Genomic DNA, 27,223 nt, shown 5'->3' on the forward strand with positions numbered 1-27,223 from the left:
TCCTCACAGCATCTTCCCGAGTTCTGCAGTTGTGGCGCCACTTTTCTCAGGTCTGACAATTTTCACATTTTTCTGGATGTTGTATGGCAAGAACCACTACTGTTCACCACTGCCACCATATTGTGTGTTTGGTTAGTCTAGCTCGCAGACATTACTGAATCTTTGGTAAGTTTAAACAATAACCAAATTATATGTAAGGAACTATATACACTTTTACTTGAGCATGTCTAACTCCTCTGATGCCTTGATGTTGCTTCTTCTTCTCAAGTCTTTTTCATATGTGATCTCTTACATCATCACAGTGGGAGGTGTTACACTGTCCCAGAAATTTAAGCCTTTCACACCTTTATACAACACACAGCAGGCCAACATGTATCTAAAAGAGAACGAAAGATTAACATTTCAGGCATGCTCCTGCACCATCTGAGAAGATTTCACCTGAATCCTTAACCCATTTCTCTCTCAGATGCTAATCAACCTTCTGTGTATTTGCATCATTTTCTGCTTCTCTTCCTGTACTTTACAGCTAAAACTAATGAGCCATTCACTGCAGTGAGATTATTTTGATAAGACTATTGCTCATGGTTACAAATAGCTCGTAGCCGCAAATGATAATTTGTATGTAGGCAGATTCACATCATTCTGAATGTCTTTACACAAACCTCCTAGCCCCCTTCTGTCTTATCAAAATCTCTTGGTTAATAGTACACAGTTATTTTCAGTGTGTTTGGATATAATCCTATTAAGGGGTACTTTGAAGAATGCACTTACTTTCAAGGCCGAAAGAAGCCTTTGAAAGTACTGTGGTAGATTTAGCCTTCAGGGTTTACCCTGAAGACATTTCAAAATGTCTTGTTAATGAGGGCATGCTCCCAAATTATCATATTTGACCTGTTGGTCAAGTAATTACTCGCTGAAGTGATCTTAAACTAAAAATAGCTTTGGCACAGTTTCCCCAGAGTGGACCCTTCCTACTTCCTTTTACATTGTTGCTTATCTCTAATAAATCAATAGATAACTGATTTTCTACTGATTCTCCTCTTATTAATGAAAGAGCCTCAGATTAATGATAAAGTGTGTGTCTGTCTCTCTGTGTGTCTGTGTGTATAACTAGTTCCATGTAACATGATAATGATAAGGTGGATGGCCAGGTGAATGTAAAATTCCATGGAGATTATAGATGTTGGGAACCAGATGACCTAATTAAAATGCGGTACAATTCAAATGAACAGATGTTGACTGATCTATGTACTGCCAGAATTTTCTGCTTGTGGGTGTTTTTTAAAATTTATTTTACATATTTAACACATAAATCTTGTGCAACTGAGGTTAATTGAATAACATGTCAGCACAAATTCCGTACGTGTCTATTAGCAAAATGTATCTGCAGGTTCTTTTCATGTTTAGCTAGCCAATTTTATGCATGACTGAAATAAAGAGTGAGAGACAGAATCTTATACACAAACACACACCAGGCATAAGGTTGCCAATTGATTGTCCTGTCCAGATTGTGTTAATCCACCAATACAAAAGTAACATACTGTGGATGCTGGAAATCTGAGACAACAACAGGAAGTGCTGGAAACACTCAGCAGGTCAGGCAGCATCTGTGAAGAAAGAAACCGAGTTAACATTTCAGGTCTTTTTTTAAATTATTCATTCAGGGATATGGGTGTCGCTGGCTAGGCCAGCATTTATAGGCCCATCCTTAATTGCCCTTGAGAAGGTGGTGGTGAGCTGCCTTCTTGAACCACTGCAGTCCATTTGGGGTAGGTATACCCACAATGCTGTTGGGAAGGGAGTTCCAGGATTTTGACCCAGCAACAGTGAAGGAATGGCCTGTGAGACCTTTCATCAGAACTGGCAAAAGTTAGAAATGTAATAGGTTTTGAACAAGTGGAGGTGGGGGAGAGGGTGAAGAAGAGCAAAAGGGAAGGTCTGTGATAGGGTGGAGGACAGGAGTGATTAAATGTCATAAAATCAGAAGGTGCTGGAAGTTCTCAGCAGGTCAGGCAGCATCTGTGGAGAGAGAAGCAGAGTTAACGTTTCAGGTCTGTGACCTTTCATCAGAACTGGCAAAGATTAGAAAAGAATTAGGTTTTAAGCAAGTGAAGGGTGGTTGTGGGGGGGGGGGGTGGGGGGAGGTGCGTGGTGTTGGGTTTGGTGGGGAAGAGAACAAAAAGGAAGGTGTGTGATAGGGGAGAGGGCAGGAGAGATTAAATAACAAAGCTGCCATGGGACAAAGGCAAAGAGTGTGTTAATGCTTGTGGTGAAGGAAAAGGCATTAGTTCAGAGTGAGTATTAATGGCAGAATAATGAACAGCTCCTTCCCCATGAAAAACAGGCACATGCTTAAAAAACAATTTTTTAAAAATAGAAAAATACTAAAAAAGGACAGTCATGCTCTGAAATTATTGAACTTAATGTTCAGTCTACAAGGATCCCCCCCCCCCCCCCCACTGTGGTTGATAGGGCCCTCAACCGTGTCCGATCTATTTCCCACACTTCTGCCCTCACCCCTTCCGCTCCCTCCCAGAACCGCGACAGGGTTCTCTTGTCCTCACTTTCCATCCAACCAGCCTTCACATCCAAAGGATCATTCTCTGCCATTTCCATCCCCTCCAGTGTGATGCCACCACCAAACACATCTTCCCTTCCCCTACTAGCATTCCAAAGGGATCGTTCCCTCCGCGACACGCTGGTCCACTCTTCCATCACCCCAACACCTCGTCCCCTTCTCATGGCACCTTCCCATGCAACCACAAGAGGTGTAATACCTGCCCTTTGACCTCCTCTTCACCATCCAAGGTCCCAAACACTCCTTCCGGGTGAAGCAGTGATTTACTTGTACTTCCTTCTATTTAGTATACTGTATTCGCTGCTCACAATGTGGTCTCCTCTACATTGGGGAGACCAAATGATTCTTAAAGCCTACCTCTTTGACTAACTTTTTGACCATCTTCCCTAATATTTTAAGTGGCTAACTTTGCTTTATAATGTTTCTGTGGAGCATCTTGGACTTTTTACTATGTTAAAGGCACTATATAAATACAGGTGGTTGTTGTTCTGGTGCTTAAAGGGACATTATTTTCAGCTAACAATATTTCACCTTTTTTTGGTTTGCTTAGAAACATATGATTTAAATTGTATCAAATACACTGTATCAATCACCTTACACAGAATATAATGAGATCATGTTGAGATTGTGTGCTTCGAGCTGTTTATGCTCCTTAAACAAAATAAAAAACAATTTTGCAAAAATGTTTTCAAGGCATTTTCTTCTTAAGTTAGATCCCAGTGTCCATGCTGGGAATATGAGAAGTGCTGCAGCTGCACCTTGACGTTTGGACAAATCGAAGAATTCTGTCTGGAATGCCAGTCAGTAAACGTTAAACATCCATTCTAGTGCTTGCTAAACTCTCTCACCAGCAGTGTCTGGGACTCTGTCCCTTATATGCACAATTTCTAAAGCACGGTTAACTTTCACCTGCTGAACAAGTGTTGCTGGAGGATGCGTTAGGTCATGGGAAGGGTGCAGTCCTTGCCCCTTGCTCAGCTAATCCAGGCTTTCTATTGCGCTCTCGGTAACTATCAGGGTCATTCCTGTGAGACATCTGTCCTTATTACAGCTGCCTTTGACTGCACCCTGTTATCATGTACCTTAGGTATATGGAAAAACAAACACTATCAAATTTCAAGTATGGCAGAGCAATCTAATAAACCACAAGTGATGATAACATATTTCCTATGCATTTTAGATGAAGTACAAATCTGAATTCTCTTCACATTTTTTTCTGCAGTTAAATGTTGTACTACAGGAACTAATACCTCGAAGGACATGGAACTAAAATTTATATTTGGATCTGCATTAGATGTGAGATTGGAGGGATTTGTAACCATAACAGAGAACTAACTCTGCACACAATTACAAATAGAAATTAACGGTAAATGGCCATACCTTACCATAAAACTATGCCAGCAAATGGAAGTTAAAATAGAGGCCAGTAAGCCACCCAGATAAAATTATGTAAAAATTGAAAAAGAGAAATCTTCTTCAAAGAAATCCCCCCCCCCCCCACTCCCCCACCAATTCTATGTCCTGTTCTGTTGAAAGTTCTGACATTGCTGGGGTTCAAGGCCCTAGTCCAAGTGGCCATTCTTCATGAGTGAGGATAGACTGAGTGCCAGCATTCTGTTCGTCTATGGGGGCCATCACAATTGAGCTTAATGTAGGCCTCACCCAATGCCCACAGACATGTCTTTTGCTGTAGTAATCAATTCCTTTGGTAGTTCACTAACAAATGACCCACATGTAGCTCTAAATGTATAATGTAGTCATGAGTAAGTGATAAAATTAAAGCAAACTGCTGGAAATCTAAAGTAAAGACAGAAAATGCTGGAAATACCCAACAGGTCAAATAGCATCTGTGGCGAGAGAAACAGTTAATGTTCCAGGCTCTGACAAAAGGTCTCTCCACAGTTGCTGCATGACCTGCTGAGTATTTCCAGTGTCTTCTGTTTTTATTCATGAGTAAGTGACTTCAAAAGAGTGTACCTCATTGTTTGAATATCCTTTACGATAATAGAAGCAGAGTTTTGACAGTTCCAACATGTGACCTGCATGGTGTCAGCATCTGTACCATTTGCTTACTTCAGGCTGGGAGTAGTGAACAATAGGGGGCAGATTGAAATTCCAGACACGGCAGGATGTGGTTCATTCTTGTTGGTTTTGAGACTTGCTTTTTCCACATTTCTGAATAAACTAACTTTAACGTCTCAGTTAACTTTGAAAACCTCAGAGAACCCTCAAAGGGAGAGGATTCTTTTGCATGGAAATTACAAGGTTGGATGAACTGTAATTGGGGGAAGTTCAGCCAGAGTTTTCTGTGTTTTGTTTGCATTGGTTATTAAAGGGACAGGAGAAAAAAAGAAGATTTTCTGTTTCAAAAGAATTGGGTCGAATCATTTATCCCAACAATGGACTATTCAATGGCCTGGATTGCATTAAGGATAATGGTGAGGGTAACAGTTCTCACTATTGTTTTGAAGTAAATCGGACAGCAAATTCTGGAGCATGTACATGCGCAGATAGATGCGAAAATTCGGAACTTGGCATCCAATTTGCCCTGCTACTCCACAAGCTGCGCTGCCCCAGTACCTTAGTGAGAGACTTGTGACCTTGCAGAGTACTACATGTTGGTGAATGTCCGTTCTCTTTTTTTCATTCTTTCATGGGATGTGGATGTCGCTGGCAACGCCAGCATTTGTTGCCCATCTATAATTGCCCTTGATAACTGAGTGGCATACTAGGCTATTTTAAGGGCATTTAAGAGTCAACCGCATTGGTATGGGTCTGGACTCAAAAGTAGGCCAGACCAGGTAAGGACGGCAGATATCCTTCCCTATAGGATAATAGTGAACCAGAAGGGTTTTTATGACAATCGACAATAGCTTCATGGTCATCATTACTAAGGCTAGCTATGTAAATCCAGATTTATCAGCTGAATTTAAATTCCACCAGCTACCATGGTTGGATTTGAACCCATTACCCCAGAGCATTAGCCTGGGCCTCTGGACACTGTTCCCAGCGTCTTCATGCCTCTAAGAACAACAAGCATGTGGCAGATTGGGGACAAAGGCTACTCCCTGTATACCTGCCTGATGACCTCCCTCTGCCACATAACCATGCAGGGACAATGGCCTTAGAACAAGAGCCATGGAGCCACCAGGAGCATTGTGGAGCAGACTGGCATGCTGAAGCAACACGTCGGATGCCTAAACTGCTTGAGGGGCAGCCATCCTGTACACGTTGGAGCATGTCTCCAAGTTCGTGGTGATCTGTTGCGCCTCCCACAACAATGCCATCATGAGGACGCAGCCATTGCCACCAGGAATTGGAAAGAAGTGGAGGAGGAGGTGGCTTCAGGACACCAACACTCTGGACGGGCTGTCCGGGAGTACCTGCCCAGACTCCAAATCCCATACGGTAAGTTCCCTTTTACCACCTGAGCTCCACTACATCACATCTCATCATCCATCTGGGACATTCCATTACCATGTCCCTTTCACAGAATGACAAAATTGTTACAACACAGAAGGAGGCCATTCGGCCCATTATGTCTACACCGGCTCTCCGAAAGAGCAATTCACTTAGGGCCATTCCCCTGCCTTCTCCCCCTAACCCTGTACATTCTTCCTTTTCATATTTTTTTTATTCTCATGGGATGGGGACATCTCTGGCTAGGACAGCATTTGTTGCCTTCCTAATTGCCCTTGAGAAGGTGGTGGTGAGCTGCATTCTTGAACAGTCCTTTGGGTGTAGGTACACCCACAGTGTTGTTAGGAAGGGCGTTCCAGGATTTTGACCCAAAGAACAAAGAACAAAGATAATTACAGCACAGGAACAGGCCCTTCGGCCCTCCAAGCCTGCGCCGATCCAGATCCTCTCTCTAAACATGTCGCCTATTTTCTAAGGTTCTGTATCTCGTTTCTTCCTGCCCATTCATGTATCTGTCTAGATACATCTTAAAAGACGCCATCGTGCCCGCATCTACCACCTCCGCTGGCAACGCGTTCCAGGCACCCACCACCCTCTGCGTAAAGAACTTTCCACACATATCCCCCCTAAACTTTTCCCCTTTCACTTTGAACTCGTGTCCTCGAGTAATTGAATCCCCCACTCTGGGAAAAAGCCTCTTGCTATCCACCCTGTCTATACCTCTCATGATTTTGTACACCTCAATCAGGTCCCCCCTCAACCTCCGTCTTTCTAATGAAAATAATCCTAATCTACTCAACCTCTCTTCATAGCTAGCGCCCTCCATACCAGGCAACATCCTGGTGAACCTCCTCTGCACCCTCTCCAAAGCATCCACATCCTTTTGGTAATGTGGCGACCAGAACTGTACGCAGTATTCCAAATGTGGCCGAACCAAAGTCCTATACAACTGTAACATGACCTGCCAACTCTTGTACTCAATACCCCGTCCGATGAAGGAAAGCATGCCGTATGCCTTCTTGACCACTCTATTTACCTGCGTTGCCACCTTCAGGGAATAATGGACCTGAACACCCAAATCTCTCTGGACATCAATTTTCCCCAGGACTTTTCCATTTACTGTATAGTTCACTCTTGAATTGGATCTTCCAAAATGCATCACCTCGCATTTGCCCTGATTGAACTCCATCTGCCATTTCTCTGCCCAACTCTCCAATCTATCTATATTCTGCTGTATTCTCTGACAGTCCCCTTCACTATCTGCTACTCCACCAATCTTAGTGTCGTCTGCAAACTTGCTAATCAGTCCACCTATACTTTCCTCCAAATCATTAATGTATATCACAAACAACAGTGGTCCCAGCACGGATCCCTGTGGAACACCACTGGTCACACGTCTCCATTTTGAGAAACTCCCTTCTACTGCTACTCTCTGTCTCCTGTTCCCCAGCCAGTTCTTTATCCATCTAGCTAGTACACCTTGGACCCCATGCGCCTTCACTTTCTCCATCAGCCTGCCATGGGGAACCTTATCAAACGCCTTACTGAAGTCCATGTATATGACATCGACAGCCCTTCCCTCATCAATCAACTTTGTCACTTCCTCAAAGAATTCTATTAAGTTGGTAAGACATGACCTTCCCTGCACAAAACCATGTTGCCTATCACTGATAAGCCCATTTTCTTCCAAATGGGAATAGATCCTATCCCTCAGTATCTTCTCCAGCAGCTTCCCTACCACTGACGTCAGGCTCACCGGTCTATAATTACCTGGATTATCCCTGCTACCCTTCTTAAACAAGGGGACAACATTAGCAATTCTCCAGTCCTCCGGGACCTCACCCGTGTTTAAGGATGCTGCAAAGATATCTGTTAAGGCCCCAGCTATTTCCTCTCTCGCTTCCCTCAGTAACCTGGGATAGATCCCATCCGGACCTGGGGACTTGTCCACCTTAATGCCCTTTAGAATACCCAACACTTCCTCCCTCCTTATGCCGACTTGACCTAGTGTAATCAAACATCTGTTCCTAACCTCAACATCCGTCATGTCCCTCTCCTCGGTGAATACCGATGAATACCGATGCAAAGTACCTGTGAAGGAACAGCGATACAGTTGCAAGTCAGGATGGTGTGCGACTTGGAGGTGAACGTGAGGTGCTGGTGTTCCCATGCATCTGCTGCCCTTGTCCTTCTAGGTGGTAGAGGTCATGGGTTTGGAAAGTTCTGTCGAAGCAGCCTTGGTGCGTTGCTGCAATGCATCTTGTGGATGGTACGTACAGCTGCCACTGTGTGCTGGTGGTGTGAAGGGAGTGAATGTTGAAGGTTGTGGATGGGGTGTCAATCAAGCAGGTTGCTTTGTCCTGGATGGTGTTAAGCTTCTTGAGTATTGTTGGAGCTGCACCCATCCAGGCAAGTGGAGCGTATTTCATCACACTCCTGACCTGTGCCTTGTAGACAGGTAATTACAGGCATTGGAGAGTCAGAAGGTGAGTTACTCATCGCAGAATTCCCAGCCTCTGACCTGCTCTTGTAGCCACAGTATTTCTGTGGGTGGTCCAGTTCAGTTTCTGGTCAATGGTGATCCCCAGGATGTTGATAGGGGGGCATTCAGCAATGGCAATGGTTAGATTCTCTCTTGTTTGAGATGGTCATTGCCTGGCACTTGTGTGGCTCGAATGTTACTTGCCACTTATCAGCCCAGGCCTGGATGTTGTCCAGGTCTTGCTGCATATGGACACGGGCTGCTTCATTATCTGAGGAATCGTGAGTGGTACTGAACATTGTGCAATCATCAGCGAACATCCCCACTTCTGACCTTATGATGGACGGAAGGTCATTGATGAAGCAGCTAAAGATGGTTTGGCCTAGGACACACACGGAGTGAATTGGATTGACTGAAGACTGGCATCTGTGATGCTGGGGATGTCAGGAGGAGGCCAAGATAGATCATCCACTCGGCACTTCTGGCTGAAGATGGATGCCAATGCTTCAGCCTTGTCTTTTGCACTGATGTGCTGGGCTCCATCCTTGAGGATAGGGATATTTGTGGAGCCTCCTCCTCCTGTCAGTTGTGTAATTGTCTGCCACCATTCACCATTGGATTTGGCAGGACTGAAGAGCTTAGATCTGATCCGTTGGTTGTGGGATCACTTCGCTTTAGTTTCCTGGATCACTGGGTCTGTTTCTGGCAAAGGTGGGACCTGTACAAGTTGGACGGGTTGCACCTGAACAGGAATGGGACAAGCATTCTTGCTGGGAGGTTTGCTAGTTCTGTTGGGGGGGGGGGGGTTAAACTAATTTGGCAGGGGGATGGGATACAGAGTGGAGGTACAGTAGGAGGTAATATAGAACAGAAAGTGAGTCTGCCTGGAAGGCAGAGCAAATATAGACCTGGTAAGGCACAAGGGAAAAATGCAAGGTTGGATTGCATCTATTTCAATGCAAGGAGTCTAACTAGTAGGGCAGATAAATTGAGGGCATTGATTAGCACATGGGATTATGATATTATTGCTATCACAGAGACATGGTTGAGGGAGGGGCAGGACTGGCAGCTCAATATTCCAGGGTATAGAATCTTCAGGCGCAACAGGGGAGGGGATAAAAGAGGAGGTGACATTGCATTGTTGATCAAGGAGTCAATTAGTGCAGTAAGGAGGGATGACATCTTAGAAGGTTCCTCAAATGAGGCCATTTGGGTAGAACTTAAAAACAAAAAGGGGGCAATCACTTGGCTGGGCGTGTACTACAGGCCTCCAAACAGTCAGGAAGAGATAGAGGAGCAGATATGTAGGCAAATCTCTGAGCTGTAAAAATAATAGGGTAATAATAGTAGGAGATTTCAACTTCCCCAATATTAACTGGGATAGTCTTAGTACAAAAGGCTTAAAAGGGGCGGAATTCTTAAAATGCATACAGGAGAGCTTTTTGAGCCAGTATGTAGAAAGTCCTACAAGAGAAGGGGCAGTACTGGACCTAATCCTAGGGAATGAAGCCGGTCATGTGGTAGAAGTGTCAGTGGGGGAGCATTTCGGGATAGTGACCATAACTCTAAGATTTAAGGTAGTTATGGAAAAGGACAAAGATGGACCAGAAATAAAGGTACTGAATTGGGGGAAGGCCGATTTCAATATGATAAACCAGGATCTGGCCAAAGTGGACAGGGAGCAGCTTCTTGTAGCACATCAGTGGGAGTCATTCAAAGAGGAAATTGTGAGAGTTCAGAGCCAACATGTATCCGTTAAGGTGAAGGGTAGGACCAACAAGTCTAGGGAACCCTGGATGTTAAGGGATATAGAGGATTGGATCAGGGAAAAAACAGGAGGCTTATGTCAGATCCCAAGCGCTGAAAACAGTGGAGGTACTAGAGGAGTATAGAAAGTGTAGGGTGGCACTTAAAAAACTAATTAGGATAGCGAAGAGGGGACATGAAAAAACACTGGCGGGCAAGATAAAGGAAAATCCCAAGGCATTTTACAAGTATATTAAGTGTAAGAGGATAACCAGGGAAAGAGTAGGGCCCATTAGGGACCAATGTGGCAATCTTTGTGTGGAACTGGAGGACATAGGTGAGGTTTTAAATTATTACTTTTCATCGGTGTTCACTATGGAGAAGGATGATGTAGAGATCAGGGAGGGGGATTGTGATATACTTGAACATATTAACATTGAAAGGGAAGAAATATTAACTGTTTTAGCGGGCTTAAAAGTGGATAAATCCTCAGGCCCAGATGAGATGTATCCCAGGCTGTTATGTGAGGCAAGGGAGGAGACGGCAGGGGCTTTGACATAAATTTTCAAATCCTCTCTGGCCACAGGAGAGGTACCAGAGGACTGGAAGACAGCAAATGTGGTATCATTATTCAAGAAGGGCAGTAGGGATAAAACAGGTTGGTGAGTCTAACATCAGTGGTTGGGAATATATCAGAAAAAATTCTGAGGGACATAATTAATCTCCCCTTGTAGAGGCAGGGATTAATCAAGGATAGTCAGCATGGCTTTGTCAAGGGGAGTTCGTGTCTAACTAACTTGATTAAATTTTTCGAGGAGGTAACTAGATGTGTCGATAAGGGTAAAGCAGGAGATATAGAATACATGGATTTCAGTAAGACTTTTGATAAGGTCCCGGATGGGAGATTGGTTAAGAAGATAAGAGCCCATGGGATCCAGGGCAATTCAGTAAATCGGATCAGTGGCAGGAGGCAGAGGGCTGTTTTTGCGATTGGAAGCCTGTGACCAGTGGTGTACCACAGGGATCAGTGCTGGGACCCTTGCTGTTTGTAGTGTACATTAATGATTTAGACGTGAATATAGGAGGTATGATCAGTAAGTTCGCAGATGACACGAAAATTGGTGGTGTTGTAAATAGTGAGGAGGAAATCCTTAGATTACAGGGAGATATAAATGGGCTGGTAAGATGGACGGAGCAGTGGCAAATGGAATTTAATCCTGAAAAGTGTGAGATGATGCATTTTGGGAGGACTACAAGGCAAGGGAATATACAATGGATGGTAGGACCCTAGGAAGTACAGAGGGTCAGAGGGACTTTGGTGTACTTGTCCATAGATCACTGAAGGCACAGGTAGATAAGGTGGTTAGGAAGGCATATGGGATATTTGCCTTTATTAGCCAAGGCATAGAATATAAGAGCAGGGAGGTTATGATGGAGCTATATAAAATGCTAGTTAGGCCACAGCTGGAGTACTATGTACAGTTCTGGTCCCCACACTATAGGAAGGATGTGATTGCACTGGAGAGGGTGCAGAGGAGATTCACCAGGATGTTGCCTGGGCTGGAGCATTTCAGCTATGAAGAAAGGCTGAAAAGGCTAGGGTTGTTTTCCTTGGAGCAGACAAGGCTGAGGGGGGACATAATTGAGGTGTACAAGACTTTGAGGGGCATTGATAGGTTAGATAGGAAGAAACTTTTTCCCTTAGCGAAGGAGTCAAGAACCAGGAGGCATAGATTTAGGGTAAGCGGCAGAAGGTTTAGGGGGGATTTGAGGAAGCATTTTATCACCCAGAGGGTGGTTGGAATCTGGAACGCACTGTTTGAAGAGGTGGTGGAGGCAGGAACCCTCACAATATTTATAAAGTATTTAGATGAGCACTTGCAACGCAATAGCATACAAGACTACGGGTCAAGTGCAGGAATATGGGATTAGATTGGCCGGCAAAGGTACGATAGGCCAAAGGGCCTGTTTCTGTGCTGTATAACTCTATGACTTTGCCCTGCCTATCACATATTGCTTCAGCTGTTTGGCATGCAAGTAGTCCTGTGTTATAGCTTCACCAGGCTGACACCTCATTTTAACGTATGCCTGGTATTGCTCCTGGCATGCCCTCCTGCACTCTTCATTGATCCAGAGTTGGTTCCCAGCTTGATGGTAATGGTAGAGTGGGGGATATGCCAGGTCATGAGGTTACAGATTGTGGTTGAATACAATTCTGCTGCTACTGATGGCCCACAGCGCCTCATGGATAACCAGTTTTACATTGCTAGATGTGTTTGAAATCTATCCCATTTAACACGGTGGTAATGCCACACAACACAATGCTGTGTATCCTGAATGTGAAGACGGGACTTCGCCTCTACAAGGACAGTACGGTCGTCACTCCTACTCATACTGTCATGGACCAATGCATCTGTGACAGGTAGATTGATGAGGACGAGGTCAAGTAGATTTTTCCCTCTTATTGGTTCCCTCACCACCTGCCGCAGACCCAGTCTAGCAGCTATGTCGTTTAGGACTCGGCCAGCTCGGTCAGTAGTAGTGCTACCAAGCCACTCTTGATGATGGACATTGAAGTCCCCACCTAGTATACATTCTGTGCCCTTGCTACCCTCAATACTTCTTACATTTGGTGTTCAACATGGAGAAGCACTGATTGATCAGCCGAGGGTGGGCAGTAGGTGGTAATCAGCAGCAGGTTTCCTTGCCCGTGTTTGACTGGATGCCATGAGACTTATTGGGGTCCGGAGTCAATGTTGAGGACTCCCAGGGCAACTCCCTCCCTACTGTATACCACTGTGCCGCCACCTCTGCTGGGTCTGTCCTGCCTGTGGTACAGGACATACCCAGGGATTGTAATGTCAGGGACATTGTCTGTAAGATATGATTCCCTGAGTATGACTGTCAGGCTGTTGCTTGACTAGTCTGTGGGACAGCTTTCCCAGTTATAACAGTCTAATTCCCTTTTGAATGCTTCAATTGAACCTGCCTCCACCACACTCTCAGGCAGCGCATTCTAGACCTTAACCACTTTCTGCGTGAAAAAGTTTTTCCTCATGTCACTTTGCTTCTCTTACCCATTATTTTAAGTCTGTGCCCTCTCGTTCCCAATCCTTGGAACAGTGTGAACAGGGTGAACAGTTTCTCTCTATCTACTCTGTCCAGACCCCTCACGATTTTGAATACTTCTATCAAATCACCTCTAAGCCTTCTCTCCAAGGAAAACAGTCCCAACTTCTCCAATCTATCTTCATAATTAAAGTTCCTCATCCCTGGAACCATTCTCGTGAATCTTTTCTGTACTCTCTCCAATGCCCTCACATCTTTCTTAAAGTGTGGTGCCCAGAACTGGATGCAATACTTCAGCTGAGGTCGAACTAGTGTCTTATATAAGTTCAACATAACTTCCTTGCTCTTGTACGCTATGCCCCTATTAATAAAGCCCAGGATACGGTATGCTTTATTAACCCCTCTCTCAACCTGTCCTGCCACCTTCAATGACTTATGCACATATGCACCCAGGTCCCTCTGCTCCTGCACCCTCTTTAGAATTGTACCTGTTTTGTGATTGCCTTTAAGAGTAATGTACCTTTAAGATCTTAGTATGCTAATGAGCTGAATACCAGGATACAGTCATGTGACTACATGCCAGTCTCACTCTGCTACTGTAACATCAAGAGGCAAGTCATATAAATAGTTAGCTCTGCACTGTATATACTTGTTAGCTGTTAATAAACCTATTTGAGATCTTCAATCAACTGGACTCCACACATCTCATTTATGTTGCATCAGACAACATAAAAAGCTTCTCATTACGTATCTTTATTTTCTATTCTATCCTTGTTCTCCGACCAAAATGAATCACTTCACATTTCTCTGCATTGAACTTCATCTGTCACCTTTCCATCCATTCCAACAAGTTGTCTATGTCTTTTTGAAGTTCTACACTATCCTCCTCACAGTTCACAATACTTCCAAGTTTCATATCATCCATAAACTTTGAAATTGTGCCCTGTACACCAAGGTCTAGGTCATTAATATATCAGAAAAAGCAAGGGTCCCAACACTGATCCCCGGGAAATTCCACTATAAACCTTCCTCCAGCCCGAAAAACATCCATTAACCACTACTATTTGTTTCCTGTCACTCAACCAATTCCGTATCCATGTTGCTACCATCCCTTTTATTCCATGAGCTATAATTTTGCTCACAAGTCTGTTGTGTGGCACTGTATCAAACGCCTTTTGAAAGTCAATGTACACCACATCAACCCTCCCTGTTATCTCCTCAAAAAAACTCCAGCAAGTTAGTCAAACATGATTTTCTCTGAAGAAATCCATGCTGGCTTTCTTTAATAAACCCTTTAATGTTAGTCGCCAGTCTCTTTTCATGCTCTCTCTTTGCTTCTCTTATTTGCTTTTTCACTTCCCCTCTGGGCCTTTTATATTCAGCCAAGTTCTCAATAGTATTTTCTACCTGGCATCTGCCATAAGCACACTTTTTCTTCTTTATCTTAATCTCTATCCCTTTTGTCATCCAGGGAGCTCTGGATTTGTTTTCCCCTCCTTTTCCCCTTTGAGGGAACATACCTTGATTGTGCCTGAATCATCTCTTCTTTGAAGGTAGCCCATTGTTTAGCTTCCGCTTTTCCTGCCAACATTTGATTCCAGTTTATTTACTCCAGCTCTGTTCTTAACCCATTGATGTTGGCTTTCCCCCAGTTAATTATTCTTACTCTAGATTGTTCTTTGTCCTTTTCTGCTTCTCTATTTTTACGACCCAAGTGAATAACTTCACACTTCCTTATATTATAGTCCATTTGCTATCTTGTTGCTCACTCACTTAATCTGTCCATATTTCTTTGCAGCCTCTCTACATCCTCCCTGCCTCAACCTTATGATACAATGATCATTATCACCAAAATGCTCTCCTTAGATTCAGGAATGGTCCTGTCAGATTGGAAGATGGCAAATGTTACACTGCTTTTCAAGAAAGGAGGTAGAGAGAAAACAGGGAACTACAGGCCAGTTAGTCTAATATCAGTCGTTGGGAAGATGCTGGAAACTATTATTAAAGAAGTCTTAACATTGCACTTGGAAAAGCATAGTATGATTAGAACAAGCCAACATTGTTTTACTAAAGGGAGATCCTGTTTGACAAATTTATTAGAGTTTTTTGAGGATGTAACTAGTGGGGTAGATAAAGGGGAACCAGTAGATGTAATATATTTGGAATTTCAAAAGGCAGTTGATAAGGTGCCACATAAAAGATTAATAGGCAAGATAAGGGCTCATGGCATTCTGGTTAATATATTAGCGTGAATAGGGGATTGGTTAACAGACAGGAAACAGAGAGTGGGCATAAATGGAGCATTTCAAGTTGACAAGCAGTGAATAGTGGGGTGTCGCAAGGATCAGTGCTGGGGCCTCAGCTATTTACAATCTATATTAAGGACTTAGATGAAGAGACAGAGAGTAATGTATCTAGTGAGGCTGGACGTTGTTGTTGGCGATGCGGAGGCCGCCCCTATATGTCATCGGGGGCGGCGCTCCGCCCCCCACTGTTTTGCTGATGATACAAAGCTTGGTGGAAAGGTAAGCTGCGGGGAGGATGTAGAGAGGCTGCAAAGAGATATGGACAGATTAAGTGAGTGGGCAACAAGATAGCAAATGGACTATAATGTAGGGAAGTGTGAAGTTGTTCACTTAGGTCGTAAAAATAGAAAAGCAGAATATTTTTTAAAATGTGTGAAACTGGTAAGTGTTGATGTACAGGGAGACTTGGGGGTACTTGTACAAGGAATGCAAGGAAAGTTAATATGCAGGTGCAGCAGGCTATTAGGAAGGCAAATGGCATGTTGGCCTTTATTGCAAGGGGATTGGAGTACAGGAATAAAGAAGTCTTACTAAAGGGTTTTGGGGAGGCCGCACCTGGAATACTGGGCTGAATTTTACCAGCCACTCGACTCCGTGGGTCACTGGTAAAATGCTGAGGGGAGAGGCCCACCTCGACCCACAACATCGAGAAGGGCCCGCTGCATATTACCGGTGAGGGGGAACCTCGGTGTGGCCCCCCTGGTGCCTGGCGGTGGGCCCTTCATCTCCATAGGCAAAACGGCGCTAAATATATGCAAATGAACTTACCTGCCATCCCACGCCGATTTTACGGCCTGCGTTCGGCCTTCGTGTGCCTTCAGAACTCCAAGGCATGAACCTGGTAGGAAGGAGGAGTAATAAAATTACAGGGCCAGAGGGGAGGGGAAGCAGTGAAAACAAATGTAATTGGTTGTGTGAATGGTGGGAAGGGGTTAGAGGCCAAATATTATAAGTTTGGGGGGGAAAGTTTGGGTATTTGTGAAATCAATGGATGGTCATTTCAAGCAATGAAATGACCATTGGGGGGCGGGGGGAGGTTGGGGAAGGGCCTTCATTACTTACCTTTCTATTTCATACAAATCACTTATGTTTTTGCTTTAAAAATTGAAATTCATTGTACAGGCTTAAAACCCTTTAAAAATGGTGGCTGGACGTTGTTGTTGGCAATGCGGAGGCCGCCCCTATATGTCATCGGGGGCGGCGCTCCGCCCCCCACTATTTAGATGAGCCTCCGGGCGAAATATTGTGGGGGCTCCTCGGCGGCCGCTGAATGCGGACACCCCGCCGAGTTCAACGGCCCCACCGCTGAGCACAGTGCCCGAGTAAAGTTCAGCCCACTGTGTGCAGTTTTGGTCTCCACATTTAAGAAAGGATATTCTTGCACTGGAGGCAGTGCAGCGAAGATTCACTAAATTGGTGCCTGGGATGAAGGGGTTGTCTATAATGAGAGGCTGAGGAAATTGGACCTATGTTCTCTGGCGTTCAGAAGAATGAGAGGTGATCTAATTGAGACATACAAGATTCTGAAAGGGCTTGATAGGGTAGATGCTGAGAGATTTTTCCCACTGGTCAGGGAATCTAGAACATGGGGGCACTGTCTCAGGATAAGGGGCCAATCATTCAGGACTAAGATGAGGAGAAATTACTACACTCAAAGGGAATCTTTGGAATTCTATACCCCAGAGGGTTATGGATGCTCTATCATTGAATACATTTAAGGCTGGGATAGATAAATTTTTGAGCTCGCAGGGAAGCAAGGGATATGGAGAGGGGGCAGGAAAGTGGAATTGAAGCCCAAGATCAGCCATGATCGTATTGAATGGTGGAGCAGGCTTGATGGGCCATATGGTTTATTTCTGCTCCTATTTCTTGTGTTCTACTGATACTTGACCCACTTGGCCCATCTCATTGCCAAGAACCAGGACTAGCAGTGTCTCCTTTCGTGTTAGACTAAAAACATACTGTTGTAGAAAATTTTCCTGAACACGCTCGAGAAACTCTTGCCCCTCACTGCTTTTTAGTACTATCCCAGTCTATGTTTAGATAGATAATACAACTATCCTCTAATTTTTGCACCTCTCTGTAATTTCCTTGCAAATTTGTTCCTCCACATTCTTCTCACTGGTTGGTGGCCTGTAGACTACACCGAGCAATGTAACTGCACCTTTTTGGTTCCTTTGCTCTAGCCAAATTGATTCTGTCCTGGACCCCTCTGGGACATCCTGTTTCTCCAGCACTGCAATGCTCCCCTTAATCAATATCGCCACCCCCCCCCCCCCCCCCACCCATTTTTTCCCTTCCCTATCTTTCCTGTATCCAGGAATATTTAGTACCCAGTCTTGTTCAAGGTCTTACAATTAAAGTAGTCAACAATAATCTTTCCATTACATTTTTATCCAAAAGCAAATCCAATGATAAAACAGAAATGAATTATTCACCCTTGTGCATTCCCTTAATGCCCGTCTTGTGGGTGTCTTTGCCTGGCCTGGTTCTCCTATGCAGTGCTACCCCAATAGTTGCAGCATCGTTGGTGGAAGGCTGCTGACTTTCACTGGTGGGGGGAGGGGGGGTGGTGGGGGGGGTGTGGGTAGACCGCACTTGGCCTTGCAGGATGACCTCAAGCAGCTCGAGGCCTTGAGGGCCCAACTTTGGACAGCACCACCTCAACATGGGTAGCAGCAGTCTGCGCTAACTGACTGTTTGAGATGACAGCAAGGGTATTGGCGACATGGCACTGGTGAAAGCTATCATCCTGACAGCAGGTCATGCACCACGGAGCTACTGACACTCCCCGGGGTTGCGCCTCAGCAATCTTAATCTGTTGGAGGATAGATTGCTGGACTGCTGCGAGAGCCTGCAAAACCCCTTTGAGCACTGAGAGCTGCAGCCATGATGGCAACAAGCATGGATCTCATGACCTCTATCTGAGCTTCCACGGCAGCACTGAAACTTTGACTGGCATCTGCCTGTGCTGCTGTGGAAGCTGAGACAGCAGCCTGCCTGGGCCTGCAAGTTACTGCCATGAAGTAGGCCACCACTTCCATGCTGGAAAGGATGGGCTCCAAGCTCTGCAGGATGTCCTGTGCCACATTGGAGCTGTCCTCCATGGCCCTTGACGGTGACTGAAGGCTATCTCGGTGCACACGTTCATCAGAGATCTCCTGTATGTCACTCCATCAAGGTCCTTATCTGAGATCCTGTAGCTGAACCCATGTGCGACCTCGCCCTCCAGTGAACTGGTGCACGAGCGACCCTTTTCCACCAAACTGGCTGCAGCTCACTTGTGGCTGATGACTCACCACATACTGATCCCAACTCTATACTAACCTTTAAGGTACATGCAGTGTCAGTATCTGAGCTGGTAGCTGCGAGTGTCAGATCAAGCAATGGTGCTTCTTTGTCAGTGGTGTGGTATTGATCTCTCTCTCTCTTTCCCGCCATCCCTCTCTCCTGGGGCTTTAGTAGCTGGGCAGGCAGCAGTTCTTGGGTATCTGAATGCAGAAAATCAGAAGGCAAATGTTGGGGTGGAGTTCAATACAAGAGGTCTATGGTCACAGCATCTGCAGCTTGCATATCATGCCAGATAGCAGGATGAAAGTGAGGTGCAAGTTGGGAAGAGGCATATGGCAGTAACATATCGTCATCTTGAATGCTCTCAATGACATCAGATGCTATGAGCTCTGTTGCAGCCGGCCCTGTGATATGCAGCACCATCTTCTCCATCGGGCTTAGGAGATGAAGGCTTGTCTGACCCCTGCCTGTGTGTATTTGCTCCCCTCTATTGTAGGGAACCTTGTTCTGCAAGAGAGAGGTTGATGTGCCTGCCATAGCTGCATAGCTGGAGGTATGTGGAGACAGTGAAAGATGTGTGTGAGGCTGGCAGCATTGGTAGGTATGTGAGCGTGAGGTGGAGTATCTGAAGATTAGGCATGAGTCCTAAGTGCCAGGAAGTGCGGATGGCTGAGTGCTGGGGGTGTGATACATTGAAGAGTGTGAGATGTTGGTGGTGCGGTGGGTTTGAAGGTGCATTCTCTGACCTTGACCGTCTGTGTGAGGTCATCAAACGTTTTCCGGCACTACTGCTGCTGCCAGGTCCTCAGGGCCAGATTCCAGGAGTTCACCTCCTTGGCCATCTGCTCCTCCTGTTCCCCTTGGAGGCCATTCCTCGTGGGCTTCCTGGACCCCCACAGAAACATGGCATTTCTCCTCCTGTTCATCTCCACGACTAAGGCCTCCAGTGTTGGATTTGTGAATCCCGGATCCCTCTCTCTACCCCAGTGCTCCATTACTCTTCTCTCCAATTGCAGCACTGACAGCATGGCCCTTCTTCCATTCAGTGCCGCTTCCCTTTAAGCTAGCCAGAGGCTAGCTAGAACACATGCTAGTCTTACACGCTGTTAACCACCTGTTGAGCATGGACTGCACGCTGAAATCATTCAAATGAGGAGACAGCATGAAGTTTGCATTTTGCCTGCCTCAATGATAACGAGCACAGGCAGTTTGCGAATTGCGCCCCCCTGCACCTGAAAACAGAAGCGAATGAATTTTTTAAGTCCTGCATGGCTCATTGAGGATTCTTCAATCTGATAAGTTGAAGAGACAAGTTGTTGCTTGCCCTGCTCAGTCATACACACCCCAGATCCCCTGTAGAGGACACCTTGCTGAAACCATAAGTTGCTGCTCAAAAGCCTGCCAGTGGCTGTAAGCAGAATCAATGGCAAGCACCATTCCTTCGCTGCTGGCTGTAAAAATTTGAGTCATATTAGTTTATCAAAAAGAATCACCGGGATCCCATGTCTCGTGTTGCATCAAAAAAAAAACAAATTTCAGAGTCTTGCGTCTCATGACAAGAATTTAAAACCAAGATATAAATATGGAAAAACTTGAGATATTACAGTAAGATTTTGTTCTTATAAATTCTTTTATAATACCGAGGACATGTATTTACATTACTTAAATAATTTTCATGCATTACTATAACCTAGTCGTCAAACAGCATAACGTTTAATAATAAACTTAACAGCAGAAAGTATAAACAATATAGCAAGTAATTTTATTACCTGAGCAACCTGATAGCAAATTTTAAAAATGCTGTCTCTTAGCATATTGTGGTCTGATGTCTGTTAATTCTTGGTGGCACAGTTGTTGGATGTTTAAATGTTCTGCATCACAGAGCGGTAGATGCAAATATATGTCCATGATATGTCGAATCCTTGAGTTAGTAACTATAATGGTAACACATCTTATTTCTTCCACAGGATAGCACTTTAATCTCTAAACGCCAATATTTCAAGAAGGCCTGTTATTCTTAGCTGTTCTAATGGCACTGCTGAAACCTCTTGTCACCTTGTTACAACAAACACAGTGACAATGACGAATGAACGCAGGCCTGTAAATTCTTGGGACACCACTCCTCCACTGTAAGTATGGTAGAGGAGAACCTATGCTCGGCCTCACCCTAGACTAGAGACCCCGTGCATGATTCTAGGGGTTGGGCAGCAAGACGTGTCATTGCGGTCATGTTGACCCAGGCCACATGGTCCTTCCAAAGCGAAGTGAATTCTCCAATGGCCCAAACTGACTGAAGTTTTTTTTTATTACATTCCTTTGGTCCATTTGGTTAGTTTGATGACAGAAGGTAACCAATCCCCACAGGTCACAACATATTATTTAAAATTTTCCCACTTACTATATTTCTTTGGATTTGGCTTTGGAAGTTGGCTCATGATCATGTATTCTGAATTTTTTTATTCATTCATGGAATTTGGACATCGCTGGCTAGGCCAGCATTTATTGCCCATCCCTAATTGCCCTTGAGAAGGTGGTGGTGAGCTGCCTTCTTGAACCGCAACAGTCCATTTGGGGTTGACTTTGTAGCGGTTAGATACAACTGAGTGGCTTGCTAGGCCATTTCAGAGGGCATGTAAGAGTCAACCACATTGCTGTGGGTCTGGAGTCACATGTAGGCCAGACCAGGTAAGGACAGCAGATTTCCTTCCCTAAAGGACATTAGTGAACCAGATGGATTTTTACAACAATCGTTAATGGTCTCATGGCCATCATTAGAACTAGCTTTTTAATTCCAGATTTATTAATTGAATTCAAATTCTATCTTCTGCTGTGGTGGGATTTGAACCCATGTCCCCAGAGCAATACCCTGGGTCTCTGGGTTACTACGCCACCGCCTTCCCTCTGACAATACATTTTAGATAAGCAATGAAAATTAAGATACTGAAAGTTATATGTGAATTGGAATTTTAATGCCATGTGGTTCCATTGATGTTACTGTGAAATATTTTGCTTACTCCAGAGTGCAATCTTCATTAATTACCATGTCATTTCCATTAATATGAACAATATGAATGTAGATGGCATTGAGAAGCATGAGCACTTAAAAAAATATTTAACAAAAATTTTTTGCAACATGTTTGATGGTAGATGTTGTTGGAGAAATCCAAATGAATTAATTTTGGTAACAATGCAAAGTGAGGGAGTTCATCTTTTACAACCGATGTGCATTGAAATGAATGGTAGGATCTTGCTAAACATTTGAGATTATTTAATAATCTTTGACTATGCACACCCCTACTCCCTTCAATCCCACTTATTAATATTTATCTAACGGAGTTAACCAAGCTGTTTCTTGCTGGATTTTACTGATGTCCCGGGGGAGATGGGGAGTGGGAGGGGGGTTGAGGGGGGAATGAGGGAGGTTGGGAGGTGGGGGCAGGGGGGGAAAGAGCTACTTTTCAAAAAATGTTCCTTATGGTTCAAATATGGTATTTTCCTTTTGCACATTGGTTTAAACCACAAACATAACACATTTGGTTCCTATTATGAGACGGTCATTGATCTTACATACGTGGAGCTGCTGGGAAGCAAATGCTTTCACCACAGCATCTGTTGTCACATTGTTTTCTAATTTAGTCAGCTGAATTGTAATTTTTATTTTTGAAGTGGAGTATGTGAATTATTCAACTGAATGCTCACGAGAAAACACTCAGCTCTAACCTTTTAGTATAAACAATTCATTATATTCTATGCATGCACCTGATGACAAAATATTTTTGAAGATTTTACCCACTATGGTGGATTAAGTTGTAAAGACAACGCCACACAATTAAAAAAGGACAGGTCAATGAAAGCTTAATGAAAACGTTTAAGTTTCAATATTACTACTGTTCACAGACAATTGCTTAACTGACTTGCCTGACACTCCTCTCTTCACTATTTAAAATAAAGGGATTGAATGTTCTCTGTCTTGGCGCCTGGCGACACACACGACCTGGGTGCAAACCAATTTCGTAGCTTAAAAGTTTGTGGAATTTTGGCCATAAGTGCGTTACATTCATGACTACATACACCTAAAACTCCTGAATCTCTTATGATCATCTCTCACTCACTCCATCTGAACACATCTATCCCTATAAAATGAGCCATGTCCTCCAGGTCGTAGAGCCTCATATTAGAGTTTCCTGTGATTGTACCTGCTCAGAACCAATTCAATTATGACCATATTTTCTGGTGCAGTAGGGAACAATCATCTCAGGTATTTTATTGACATTTTTTGCATGTTTTAAAAAAATATATCTCACTGAGATTTGCTCTGTTTTTCCTTGCAGTGAAATATTTTCTCATGGTGAGTCACTATCGATAGGATCATTTGCAAAAACATCAAGATCTATGCACAGTACCTTCAAAAGCTTTCTAAATCTCTTAAACCATACCTTTGGTTCACTCACACTTACATTCCCTCAGAGTCTGATCATCTTTGTAATACACTCAGATGTTCCCTTGCAGGGGGAAGACTATAAGAATATTAAGTTGTAGTTTTGAAGGTTTCACTGTTGTTGAATTAAAATGACAATTATATAAATACTGATAAAAATAGACAAATTGACCAATAGAAGAATAATTTTACAAGGCTTTGCTGCCAAAGTGCTGCCTTTGAGAATGGCAAGTGTGGGTCAGAAATTTGAGCCGACAGTGCTAATGCCCCATCTCTGACCTCACATTGACACTGAACAAGGCTCTGAACTGGTAGCAGAGCTGTGTAAAATTACCCCTTATCTGTAAACATGGTATTTCATGAATGAATGCTACAGGAAAGATAATTCAACACAGCATGGTAAAATGAAGACTTTCACAAACATTTTTAAATATGATTATTTACAAATTTATTTCACAAAGTTTGGAAGAAAAGGTGACTTTTAAGAGTATAGAATTAAGAATGAGCCCAACCAAGCAGAACGGTGCAGTTTACTGGAAAAAAGAATGGCGACATTTCTGAGTTTGTAGATCACAGGTGCATGAAGTTGGAAATTCAAGCATGTAAGGTGCATGATTTTCCAGAACAAATGCTTGTAAAATTGGATGTAATGCACTCTCGAATTTCCAATATCTATTGTACACCTGTGCAAAGTCAGAAAATTACACCTCAAGGGAAAACCTGCCCACAGCAGCATGGCCATACAGAATAACAACAAACAGCAAACTGGTACGATTGAAACATTGACTCAGATATTGCACTAGTAAAGACAGCGGAACTATCAATGTTCACCATAAATGCTCCTCTGTAACTTAAAGAGCTTCAGGAGTCTGCGCACATGCAATTAAAGATGGAAATCCAGAACTTGCTGTGAGTAATTCTACGCTTCCCTACAGGGTGTGCTGTTGAAGTCCTCCTGGTCTGCATTTTGCATTCGATATTGCAGGGAGCCAATGAAGGTTGAAGAAGATGGAAAAGGAGTGATGTGTAAGAGAGAGCCACTGCAAGATAGGATGCAGCTGCTGTTTCTGTAGAGTGGAGCTCAGAAGGATTGCAAGTTTTTTTTATTCATTCATGGGATGTTGGCGTCACTTGCCAGGCCAGCATTTATTGCCCATCCCTAATTGCCCTTGAGGAGTTGGTGGTGAGCTGCCTTCTTGAACCGCTGCAGTCCATTTGGGGTAGGTATACCCACAGTGCTGTTAGGAAGGGAGCTCCAGGATTTTGACCCAGCGACAGTGAAGGAACGGCGATATAGTTCCAAGTCAGGATGGTGTGTGACTTTGAGGGGAACTTGCAGGTGTGGTGTTCCCATGCATTTGCTGCCCTTGTCCTTCTAGTTGGTAGAGGTCACGGGTTTGGAAGGTCCTGTCTAAGGAGCCTTGGTGCATTGTTGCAGTGCATCTTGTAGATGGTACACACTGCTGCCACTGTGCGTCGGTGGTGGAGGGAGTGAATATTTGTAGATGGGGTGCCAATCAAGCGGGCTGCTTTGTCCTGGATGGTGTTGAGCTTCTTGAGTGTTGTTGGAGCTACACCCATCCAGGCAAGTGGAGAGTATTCCATCACATTCCTGACTTGTGCCTTGTAGATGGTGGACAGGCTTTGGGGAGTCAGGAGGTGAGTTACTCGCCTCAGGATTCCTAGCCTCTGACCTGCTCTTGTAGCCACGGTATTTATATGGCTCCTCCAGTTCAGTTTTTGGTCAATGGTAGCCCCTAGGATGTTGATAGTGGGGGATTCAGCTTTGGTAATGCCGTTGAATGTCAAGGGGAGATGGTTAGATTCTCTCTTGTTGGAGATGGTCATCGCCTGGCACTTGTGTGGCACAAATGTTACTTGCCACTTATCAGCCCAAGTCTGGATATTGTCCAGGTCTTGCTGCATTTCTACACGGACGGCTTCAGTATCTGAGGAGTCACGAATGGTGCTGAACATTGTGCAATCATCAGCTAACATCACCACTTCTGACCTTATGATTGAAGGAAGGTTATTGATGAAGCAGCTGAAGATGGTTGGGCCTCGGACACTACCCTGAGAAACTCCTGCAGTGATGTCCTGGAGCTCAGATGATTGACCTCCAACAACCACAACCATCTTCCTTTGCGCTAGGTATAACTCCAGCCAGCGGAGGGTTTTCCCCCTGATTCCCATTGACTTCAGTTTTGCTCGGGCTCCTTAATGCCATACTTGGTCAAATGCTGCATTGATGTAAAGGGCAGTCACTCTCATCTCACCTCTTGAGTTCAGCTTTTTTGTCCATGTTTGAACCAAGGCTGTAATGAGGTCAGGAGCTGAGTGGCCCTGGCGAAACCCAAACTGAGCGTCACTGAGCAGGTTATTGCTCAGCAAGTGCCGCTTGATGGCACTGTTGATGACACCTTCCATCACTTTACTGATGATTGAGAGTAGGCTGATGGGGCAGTAATTGGCTGGGTTGGACTTGTCCTGCTTTTTGTGTACAGGACATACCTGGGCAATTTTCCACATTGCAGGGTAGATGCCAGTGTTGTAGCTGTACTGGAACAGCTTGGCTAGGGGAGCACAGGTCTTCAGTACTATTGCCGGAATATTGTCAGGGCCCATAGCTTTTGCAGTATCCAGTGCCTTCAGTTGTTTCTTGATATCATGGGGAGTGAATCAAATTGGCTGAAGTCTGGCATCTGTGATGCTGGGGACTTCAGTAGGAGGCCGAGATGGATCATCAACTCGGCACTTCTGGCTGAAGATTGTTGCAAATGCTTCAGCCTTATCTTTCGCACTGATGTGCTGGGCTCCCCCATCATTGAGGATGGGGATATTTGTGGAGCCATCTCCTCCAGTTAGTTGTTTAATTGTCCACCACCATTCATGGCTGGATGTGGCAGGACTGCAGAGCTTAGATCTGATCCGTTGGTTATGGGATCGTTTAGCTCTGTCTATTGCATGCTGCTTACGCAGTTTGGCATGCAAGTAGTCCTGGGTTGTAGCTTCAGCAGGTTTACACCTCATTTTGAGGTGCTGGTGCTGCTCCTGGCATGCCCTCCTGCACTTTTCATTGAACCAGGGTTGGTCTCCTGGCTTGATGGTAATGGTAGAGTGGGGGATATGCTGGGCCATGAGGTTACAGATTGTGGTTGAGTACAATTCTACTGCTGCTGATGGCCCACAGCGCCTCATGGATGCCCAGTTTTACATTGCTCGATCTGTTTGAAATCTATCCCATTTAGCACGGTGATAGTGCCACACAACACGATGGACGGTATCCTCAATGTGAAGGCAGGATTTCGTCTCTACAAGGACTGTGCGGTGGTCACTCCTACCAATACTGTTATGGACAGAAGCATCTGCGGCAGGGCGATTGGTGAGGACGAGGTCAAGTATGTTTTTCCCTCGTGTTGGTTCCCCCACCACCTGCCGCAGACCCAGTCTAGCAGCTATGTCCTTTAGGACTCGGCCAGCTCGGTCAGTAGCTGTGCTACCGAGCCACTCTTGGTGATGGACATTGAAGTTCCCCACCCAGAGTACATTTTGTGCCCTTGCCACCCTCACTGCCTCCTCCAAGTGGTGTTCAACAATGGAGGAGTACTGAGTCATCATCTGAGGGAGGGCAGTAGGTGGTAATCAGTAGGAGGTTACCTTGCCCATGTTTGACCTGATGCCATGAGACTTCATGGGGTCCAGAGTCGATGCTGAGAACTCCCAGAGCAACTCCTTCCCTACTGTATACCACTGTGCCTCCACCTCTGGTGGGTCTGTCCTTCCGGTGGGACAGAACATACCCGGGGATGGTGATGGCAGTGTCTGGGACATTGTCTGTAAGGTATGATTCCGTGAGTATGACTATGTCAGGCTGTTGCTTGACTAGTCTGTGA

This window comes from Heterodontus francisci, chromosome 6 (genome assembly GCF_036365525.1).
Source record: "Heterodontus francisci isolate sHetFra1 chromosome 6, sHetFra1.hap1, whole genome shotgun sequence".
NCBI lineage: Eukaryota > Metazoa > Chordata > Chondrichthyes > Heterodontiformes > Heterodontidae > Heterodontus > Heterodontus francisci.